This window comes from Centropristis striata, chromosome 4 (genome assembly GCF_030273125.1).
Source record: "Centropristis striata isolate RG_2023a ecotype Rhode Island chromosome 4, C.striata_1.0, whole genome shotgun sequence".
In the NCBI taxonomy this organism is placed as follows: domain Eukaryota; kingdom Metazoa; phylum Chordata; class Actinopteri; order Perciformes; family Serranidae; genus Centropristis; species Centropristis striata.
This window is the reverse complement of record NC_081520.1, coordinates 23,758,858-23,768,594: the sequence shown is the minus strand read 5'-3', so window position 1 is coordinate 23,768,594 and position 9,737 is coordinate 23,758,858. Positions and strand designations below refer to the sequence as shown.

The window sequence follows — 9,737 nt, the reverse complement described above, 5'->3', positions numbered from 1 at the left end:
GTAAGATAAAGAAAAAGGAAACGTCTGTAAATCCTCTCTCAGTGGCAATGATGGCGCTATCGCAGTTAATCTGCTACTACTACCTTCTCGGTTTGAGATACTGGGAAATACTGATGGTATTAATATTAGTATGTCAACACTGCGTGACAAAAAAAAGTCCTGTATTAATAAATACTTATTATCAAGCATAAAAAAGAGGGAAAAAGTATCATCATGCACTAGTATAGGCTACTGTTCTCTGAACCATGCACGGTTCACATTTATTAACATAGTTATTATTATTGATTATTAATCATAATCATAACTAATGCCGGCGGGTGAGCCTGATGTTTGGGAAGGCCACATGTTATACACAGCGCCGGGCAGAAGTTGACCGGGCGGAGCCCGGTCACCGGTGCTGCTGATCGCTTCTGAAGTAAGCTACTTTCATGTTGTTTATCTCATCACCATGGCAATGCAGTAGCTGCATCATAATAAATCCCTGGAATATGGGGGAAGCTTGCTCGCGATCGCAGCTCCTTTGATGAGAACGCGCACAGAGCACAAAGCTCAGAACCGGACAATGCTCGGCTGATGCTTAATGAACTGTATGTCCAAGCGCATAAAATTACTCAAAAAAGTATCCTTATTCATTGGACAGGTCCGCATGGCTACTTAATATTCAATTTGTACATTACAGCTGATGCGTAATGAACTGTATGTCCAAGAGCGAACTGGGAACTGGCTGTGAGCGTCGCACTTTAGTAGCCTATTACTATTTTTAAGTAGCTGAAATTATTTTAATTATCCCTTCCACCCTTGCTATCATTAAATATCATCAAGAAAATAAAACGGGCCTGAAAATGATAGAAATATCCTGACAGCTCTGTTGGGGCTTGGAGTTCATCTATAAGTTCTGCTTTCACAACCCCGTATGAAGCTGAGACTCTGTGTAACAGCTGAACTGTTATAGGCGTACACGCGTTACACACACACACACAGACGTCCACTACGTTCGCTCGTGGCACTTTTCACCCGTCACCCATGTTATCTGGTGTACTCGCAATACGCGTGTCTGTAAGCACACCTATTAATCAGACTTTATGCTGGCACAGGCGACGCATTCTAGGCGTTTAAGTATAGTGTGCTGGCATAAAATACCCCTCATACACACACACACACACACACACACACACACACACACACACACACACACATGCGCTCGCTCTAGTGAGATCCAGTATCTTTACCCTGCAGACTCTGTGGGGACAGACAGTTTCCTGTTTCTCTGCTGTTCTGGTCATCAGGGTGACTTCAGAAACACTGACACACATCAGGTGTCTGCATGTTTCATGTTGATGGTTGAAATGTTGGACTCTGGAAGTCTGCTGTGTGTTTGTCCATCACTCTTCACCTTATGATGTCATTCTCTTCATTACAGAGATGCAGCCAGAATAAGATTAACTTTAAACAGATTTCATTGAACATCAGTGTGTTGTCAGTGTGTTGAGAGATGCTGTGTGTAACTCTTTCTCTTCAGATGTAAATCCAGTGTTTCTGTGCCACATCAGTCTCAGCCTGACAGACACATTTCCTCCTTTCTCTCTCCTCCTCCTCCTTCTCCTCCTCCTCCTCCTCTCTGTGTTGGAGCTCTGATCCATGTATGACCATGACAGTGAACAGTTTGGATCTGAAGCTCCACCAGAAAGCGTTTGACTGTATTAAACTGTCAGGACGTCAACGTGAATTCTGCAGCTCAGAGATTTAACCTGCAGTCTGAGAATGAGAGGGAGCTTAGTGAAGACCAAGTCTCTCTCCTTTTCCTCTTCTCATTCTCTCTCTCCCATCAGCTGCTACAGGACTCTGATAGAACTGTTGAGCTTTACTAGACATCTTATTGACCCCATGCTTGGCCTTCTCACTGTGGTCAAACAGATAAGATGAAACTTTAATGATCCTCCAGGGTAAAGCAAATGCAAAGGTCATGTGTCATGAGTTTCAGAGTGTTGTCTATAGAGCAGCCTCCTCCTGGCTGCCTCTCTCTGCTCTTTTCTCTTGTTATTCAGGACCGGCTCTGAGCCAAAATAATTGGCCTCTGAATAACATGGCCACTGTCTTTACTCTTGTTTTGCTAAGTTTTATTGTTAGCTGCAGCTAGTTTGTGCTGCTGCATGCTAGAATATTCTCCTGTAGGAGTATCTGGTTGCAGATACAAATTGCCTCCAGCAGGGGGCACCAAAATATGTAGAGGTAAAGCTAATGTAGGTCAATTTTGCTATCAGAAATTGACTAAATTGATATTTAACACTTTAAATGAATTACATTTATTTTCGGGGCACCACCCCCTTACCTTAGAAAGACGAAAGATAGCAAATCATAGTAAATCAGTCTCAAAAAGTTAACAAATTATCAATTTGGAACATTGATTAATAATTATGAATATAATTATAATCATATTACCTTCAACTTCAACTTAGGTTGAAGGAATTTTGGAGTTCTTTTCATAGCAGAGGTCATTTAAGAAAATCAAAATGGCGGAAGCCCTTTTGTTCTTGGAGAACAATAGACCATGTGGCCTTGAAAGTCTATGTGTTGTAGGAAGCCAAATGAAAGTATATTTTATGTGGATTAGTGTGTGAGCAAATCAAGTGAGTTATAGTTAATTTACATGTACAACTTAAAGTCTATAGAGCAAGATTAATCATACAACTTCAAATGATCTGGCTACACAAAATATCACAACAAACATACTTAACAAACACACAAAAGATCAACACCATTGATTTCAGTTTAACAAACTTGTTCTAGCTTGTACTAAATGCACAGAGTACTGTACCACAGAGTCCAGAGTTGAAAGGGGGAAGCAGAAATCCTTTTGAAGAAGAATCAGGTCCTGGTTGGGTTTTGGTGTTTCCAGAGTTATTTGCTGTTATTGGCTCCAAAAGCTTGGTGAAGGTCTCTGTGATTATATCCAGTATAGATCACAGGAAGGAAACTTAGAAGCGTGGTGGTGGGCCCAAGCTTGGTTTGGGGCCTTGCCGGCCTTCCCTTAGAGCTGGAGAGAGAGGGAAGATCAGACCAGGACATCAGCCATGCAGTCAAGGAGAAGAGAGTGAAGAGGTGGCTGCAGGAGACTTTTCTGTCTCTACCTGGGAGTTGTACTTCCTGTTAGAATTAGCCAATGAGACGCCTTTAGGTATACGCAGATGGCCGTGGCCATGATCATGGCGGGGGTGGGGGTTGTATGTCTTTGTTTAGAGGGGAACAAATAGAGACCTCCATCTTGGAAGCATGAAATCAATAAATTGTTGACACAATTCTCACTGCATCCACTCCATAAATCCAAATGAAACTTGTGGAATAGCTGTGACCCCTACCCTCCTTTTATCTAAACGTGTCACTTAATGCTTCTGTTTGTCAGATTTCTGTCACCAGTAACTTTCCTCCTCAGCTCTTGTGAGCCTGCTGTGGTGTTCATGTTCCTTTAGATTCAGCATTTTGAACTTCAGCAGTGAATAAAGCTGTTTTTAACAGAAGAGTCTTGAGTTAACCCATATAATAAATATGATGCAGAAAAATATGTTATACATGGCTGAGATTTGCCTGATTATGACCTATTATTTAATTACTTGACCAAATCCATTTTACATAACATATTTTATCTGTGTAGCATACTCAGGTTAACCTGCTCTTGCTCTTGATTTACTTCAATTTGAAAAGCTGAGAGTTTATAGTCTGTTAAAGCTCAGCTGGTGACTTTAAAGTGATGAACCTGCTGCTCTTCTTCTTCTGCTGTTGTTCCGTTCAGCTGTAGAGTCTCACTGAATGCAGTGTGACTGATTATCTCTCCTCCTGAACACATTTATAGTATGAATGGACCTGGTATTACTGGCTCTCTAATGAAAGAGTTTCTTGTAACTGTGACATCTGTCATAGTCCAACACACAGAGAGAAACCAAACATATGTACAGTAGTGATGGTGAGAGTTTATTTCAGAGGACAGCTGTGAGCTGCTTGTTATTGTCTGACTGGTTGCTGCCTGGTTGTTAAATTGTTCCATATATCATTTTAGAGGCCTGGAGTTCTCATAAACCTTGGTACAGGAAGGTCAAAGGTCACCATGAACTCAGATTGATTTTCCCTGCTGCCTGTGTGAGACAGTGAGATGTGGAGGTGGATCACTTCCTGACTTGTCTCTCTGATGTGCTCACGCAGATATGTACACATGTGCTGCCTCCAGCTCAAAGCAGCAGAAAGGAAACAAAGTGCATGTTGATGTTCAGAGGAACAGCAGAGTGGATTCTGTTTCTTTACTAGATGAAACAATAAAACACTGCAGGTCTCTTCTCTGTGATGTGTGCTCGTCTCTCTGTCTCAAACGTTTTCTGTGTTCATGTGGGATGTGTGAAGCTGCAGGGTGTGGACATGTTAGTGAACATCTGTCCAAGGGAGTGGAAGAACTGTTCCCTCAGAAATAAGAGGAGTATGAACTGTTCATGAATCATAAAATGTCACTTTATGTTTATTCCTCACATAAATCATAGAAACTGTAACTTTACCGGTCTGCTGTTGACTCGAGGCTTGACTCTGTTCATTGCAACAATCTTTTAAACACAGAATATAATTTCAGGTGGAGGCTTCAATTTAGTTTAGAAAGAGAGGATATTGTTTATTCATGTCTGTTATATGATACTTAGCTGAATTCAGCGTTGGCTTTGTCCAAATATAGAAATAATGAGTGCATGCCAGACATATCTCAAGTTTATGATGCAAATGTTTATGTTCCCATACCGGGAGTTGAACCCGGGCCGCCTGGGTGAAAACCAGGAATCCTGACCGCTAGACCATATGGGAGCTGGTTTAGGGTTTGAAATCATCATTAGTCTGTTCATACTGTTAAAATGTGATTGCTGACCTCCACATGACATGTGGAAGACATGTATCACTGCTTTATGTCCTATATGTTCTGACGTTCAGGGTTCCTGGTTTTTCACCAGGTGGCCCGGGTTCAACTCCTGTCTGGGAAATACAGTTTTGTTGAGCCATTAGCTGAAGCCAGTTCTTAGTTTGAATCTATTGATGATAACAGTTGTCATCATGATGAACAGGCTGCTGAGCCAAACTGAATCTAACAGAGAACTTGCCATTAAATGAGTTCATAAGACAAGTCAGTTTTTTTAAAGAATAAATAAATGAGAGGAGGACAGAATAATACTCAGCAGTGAGCTGCTGCTCTGTCTCTGTCCATGGTGCTGACTGGGAGCAATGATCAACTGACTGCATGTTCCCTCTCAAAAGGTTTTAACAGACACATTCAAACAACAACAACCAATATTCTCAGACATTCTCCAGAATATATCATCCAAAAATAACTGTAAGATTCAATCTAACCTTTGTGTTGTTCAGAATAAAACTGTTTTCTTCACATTTGATCCTAAAATACAAATGAGCTCTGAGAATGGAAGCTCTTCCAAAATCTTAGCATCTCGTGTGTTGAAGTTCAACAGAGGAAAAACAACAGATAAGTGAAATTAAAATGAATCAAGAACAAATTAAATATTCAGTTAAATAATAATACATTTAATATTAGATGTGAGGAGAACTAAATATGACTGTAAAAGCTGAAGATATTTGTCAGTGACACAATTAACCTTCTAATAAAACAAGAGGGTGGACTCATTTTCACACCTGATTATTTATGAACTTGATTTACACGGTGATTTTAGATCTGGCAGCAGCTTTTCATTTGGCAGTTTTTGCTGTGAATTAGTCACTATCACTGTGATTCACAGTGTCATTATCACCACAGCAGCAAACTGTTTTTAACATGTCTTTCTCTAACAGGTTTGTTTGCTGATTTATCATCACTGGTGTTGTTGTCAGAGAGGCTTTAAATGAGAAACATTTTAATCTTTAAATCACGTGTTCTCTCACCACAGCTACAGTCGGTGACATGATCCACTTCTCTCTACCTCTCATCTGACAAAACACCACAGATTTATTTTAAAAGATGTAACATTGAATAACTTACTCAGTGGGAGTTAACATGTGAGAGTCAAAGTGTTTTTCTGCTGAAGTGGTGTATTAATCACTATGATGGAGAGGCTCGGCTGCTCTCTGGCAGCTGTGTGTTTGTGAGTCTTTCTTTAAACTCAGTGAATCACTTCACACTCAGCAAACATTACTGAGCGTTATGTTGGGACATGCCCCTTTCTTTATTAAAGTTAGTGTAGTCTTTGTCCAAATACAGAAATCATGCACTCAAAAAAATTATTAAGCCAAAAATGTGGACTTTATGTAATTTAATTACATGTAAATTTTCCATGTAATTTTGTTACATACGTTGAATGTAAAAGGTCAAATTAAATGCAATGTTTTTTCTTTCATTAAAAAGTAATATAGATAAATTAAATAGCGTTAATGCAAATTTCTACATAAACTTAATGTGTAGATTTACTTAAAATGTACGTATACTTTTACATAAACCTTATGAGTTCATTCAATATTACATATAAAGTTAAAGAGACTTATAAAGTCCATACGAAGTAAAGCATATTAAGATCATAACTTATATACAACAACTTCCTTACTTACTACTAATAAGCAATACTTCTGAGGTAATAGAGGGAAAACTCTTAGTTAATGTCTTACTGGTTGTATAATAAGGCCATGCAGAATAAGGCATTAATAACTACTTAATAATGACTCATTAAGAGCCAATATGTTACTTATTTGCATGCTAATAAGCAACTAATTAATGTTGAATATGTGTTCCCTAAACAGTAATCTGTTGCCCCAATGTGGTGCTTAATGTTAATAAAGAAACTTTTTCATAACTGCTTGCGTATGAGATGCTTGAATGAACTCATAAGGTCTGTGTAAAAGTATACATAAACTTTAAGTAAATTTACACATTAAGTTTATGTAATTTGCATTAACGTTATTTAATTTATTTATGTTACTTTTAAATGAAAGGAATTTTTTTGAGTGTGACAGACTTAACTCAAGCTTATAATGCAGAGTTTATGTTCCCATACCTGGAGTTGAACCCAGGCCGCCTAGGTGAAAAACAGGAATCCTGACCGCTAGACCATATGGGAGCTGGAAACAGGCAGGAAACAGGAACACAGGAAACACCCTTTACTAGATGGAAGTCTGATTGTGAAGTTGAGGATATGATGTAGAACTGAGGGCTTTCTTACTTTGTTGTCACATGACTGAGATGACTTCACAGAAACATAATGTCTTAATTTTCTGCATTTTCCCTTTAGCAGAATATCTTTAAGTTTACTCAAACAGAGTTTGTATTGTTGACACTTTCATGGTCATTTATGTAACCCCCATGGTTACTAAACCAATATTTGTGATTTAAGTGTAATACCTAAGCTCACCACTTGGTGGCGCACTACCCCTATGTGTAATCTCAGACGCATTGAACGTGACCTCGGTCTGACCTGTGCGTGAGTTCAGTCTGCACCGAGCGCCATCTTAGTCAGAGCTGAGCCACTGAGCAGAGCACTCGCACATGTAAACGAGCTGACGACCCGGGGTATGTAATGTGACTAAAACCACGCAAAATAATCATTAATACTCAAGCAGTATCTTCATAAGTGTTATGTTTATTAGGAAAAGTCTTGTGAGTGTGCGTGAGCGAGAGAGGAGCCGGGTTTTCACCGTGTTGAGCCTCTGAGAACTCCGGTAAGAGAAATGCTATATGCTACTGGGCTAGGCCTCAGGTTAGCTGTTGATATTAGCATGATATGAGAAGATTCCTGTTACTGAAGTATGTTCATAAAACCAGTCGGAGTCCAAGATATGTTTCGTTAATGTTTTAAACCTACTCCGGTACATGTCGTATCATTGTTTACTTTGAAAATAAGCTGTAAAAAGATCGCTAACGACCTAGCGCGAAGCTAATGCTAATCGCGGTTAGCGCCGCTAACTCTGGGTTTTACCTGCAAAAGGTGATGTGAATGCTAACTCTAGAGCTATATATAGCTAACGTGCTACTAGCTGGTTAAGCTAATGAGCCTTTCCTGTGCTTCATGATGAGAAATAGAGACATGATATGGTACAGAAATGTGGTTATTTGATACCAGTTAATGCTAATTATTTTTTCCTGGTCATTGAACTGAATGTATTGAGTGTTATTGCACCAAAGTTGGTTAAATATACATGTTGTTTAAAAAGAATAAGTTTATACTGTGACTTTATGGTTAAAAACAGATAAAAAGTATGGTTATATATATATATGGTTTGATTCATAGAGCTGTTTATAAATATAAATAGAGCTTTATTGAAATAAATAAGTTAATTTATGTTGAAATATAAGTTCATGATAAATAATAGTCATGTTAAAAATACTTATACTGTCTGTAAAAATGTGCAGGTTAGTTTAAAGCATTTAAATGCAGTATATCCTTTATCTGGGTATATATATGGAAGAAATAGAGTGAAAAGTGAAAGTAGAAAGATGTCATTTGAATAGAAAGTAATGATTATTCATTCTACACTCTATGTGTAGACTGGTTTTTCGTTTTGGTTTCGTTCGAAGGATTAGGATTTGATTCGGATTCCGGACTGAGGAGGTTCGGTGGCGAGCCATTAGGACGAGCGATTCAGACGGAACGGTGCATGGTCTGGCCAACTGTGGGATTCATTCCGAGGAGCTTCTGACACCATCTCACTTCACTTGTGACACAGATAAGGACATAACACAAAAATCTACCCGGGTAGTAACCTTAAGGACTGAACTTTGAACATTACACACACAGAACATGAACATAAACTGAACGCTAACCTTCTACAAAAGAAGGAGGGACACTTTCTTTTGAACTTTTTTTCATTTTTTATTTTATTATTTTTCAACCAATTAAAAAGAGCTCTATTTTTCTGTATATTTTATTTTCATGCACTGCTAAAATACTTACCTGTCATGGCAATAAATGTCAACTATTAACCTCATGGTATTGCGTTTTCCTAACTATTACCAGCTCTCCGAACCTAGCAAGAGTGTTAGTGTCATTTGTTTGTTGCTAATCAGACTACAGGCGCTACATTTACATAAAGCTGTTTTTATTCTCTGCTTGCTCTGAATGACTCCAGTATTCCCACCACAGATGACCTTACCTGAGGCTGCTCACACTGTTTAGTATAAAGTTAACAATGTGAAAACAGCTGCAAGCTGCAGCTGGAAATGGGGTTAATGAGAGCAGTGAGACAGAAACATACAGGTCATCTTGGACCCCCAGGATGGACACTGGCTTAGAAAGAAACCAGCAGCCCCCCACCTCTCAGATACAGTCAGCTGAGCTCATGTACAGAGGACAGACAGGAGAGACAGACACATTTTGATTAAGTTCAAAGGAAATCAGCATTGAACTCACCTGCTGTGTTTGAATGATCCGGTCAGCTCTGTCTTTGTGTCGTCTGTCTCTGAATCCCTCCTTCGGGTCCTGCTGACTCAGCAGTCATTCTGTGATTCAGCATCTGAAAAATGAAGCTGGAAACTAAATGAGCAGAACTCTAAATATCACATGTGTCTTTTTGTTAGCGACAGAACAAAAGTTATTCAATGTTTTTCCTCTGATGAGTTCAGTTATTAGTGTTTACTAATGAGCCTTTTATGGACATAAATACAGCAAAGTGTCAATAACAAAGAGACTCTAGCAGCAGTAAGATATGCCGGGGCTGATGGGAGTTGGAGGCTGCTCTGTCTCAGTGACCTGACCCCCCTCTAAACTCACCTGGACCACTTC

The 9,737-nt window shown here is 39.1% G+C and overlaps 1 non-coding gene across 1 annotated transcript; it reads right to left on the bottom strand.

Annotated features, from left to right (window-relative positions):
• Nucleotides 1–4,761: 4,761 nt before the first annotated feature.
• trnae-uuc (transfer RNA glutamic acid (anticodon UUC)) lies at nucleotides 4,762–4,833 on the bottom strand. Its single transcript has one exon. It is a non-coding gene; the product is annotated as a tRNA-Glu (tRNA).
• Between the last annotated feature and the right edge of the window lie 4,904 nt (nucleotides 4,834–9,737).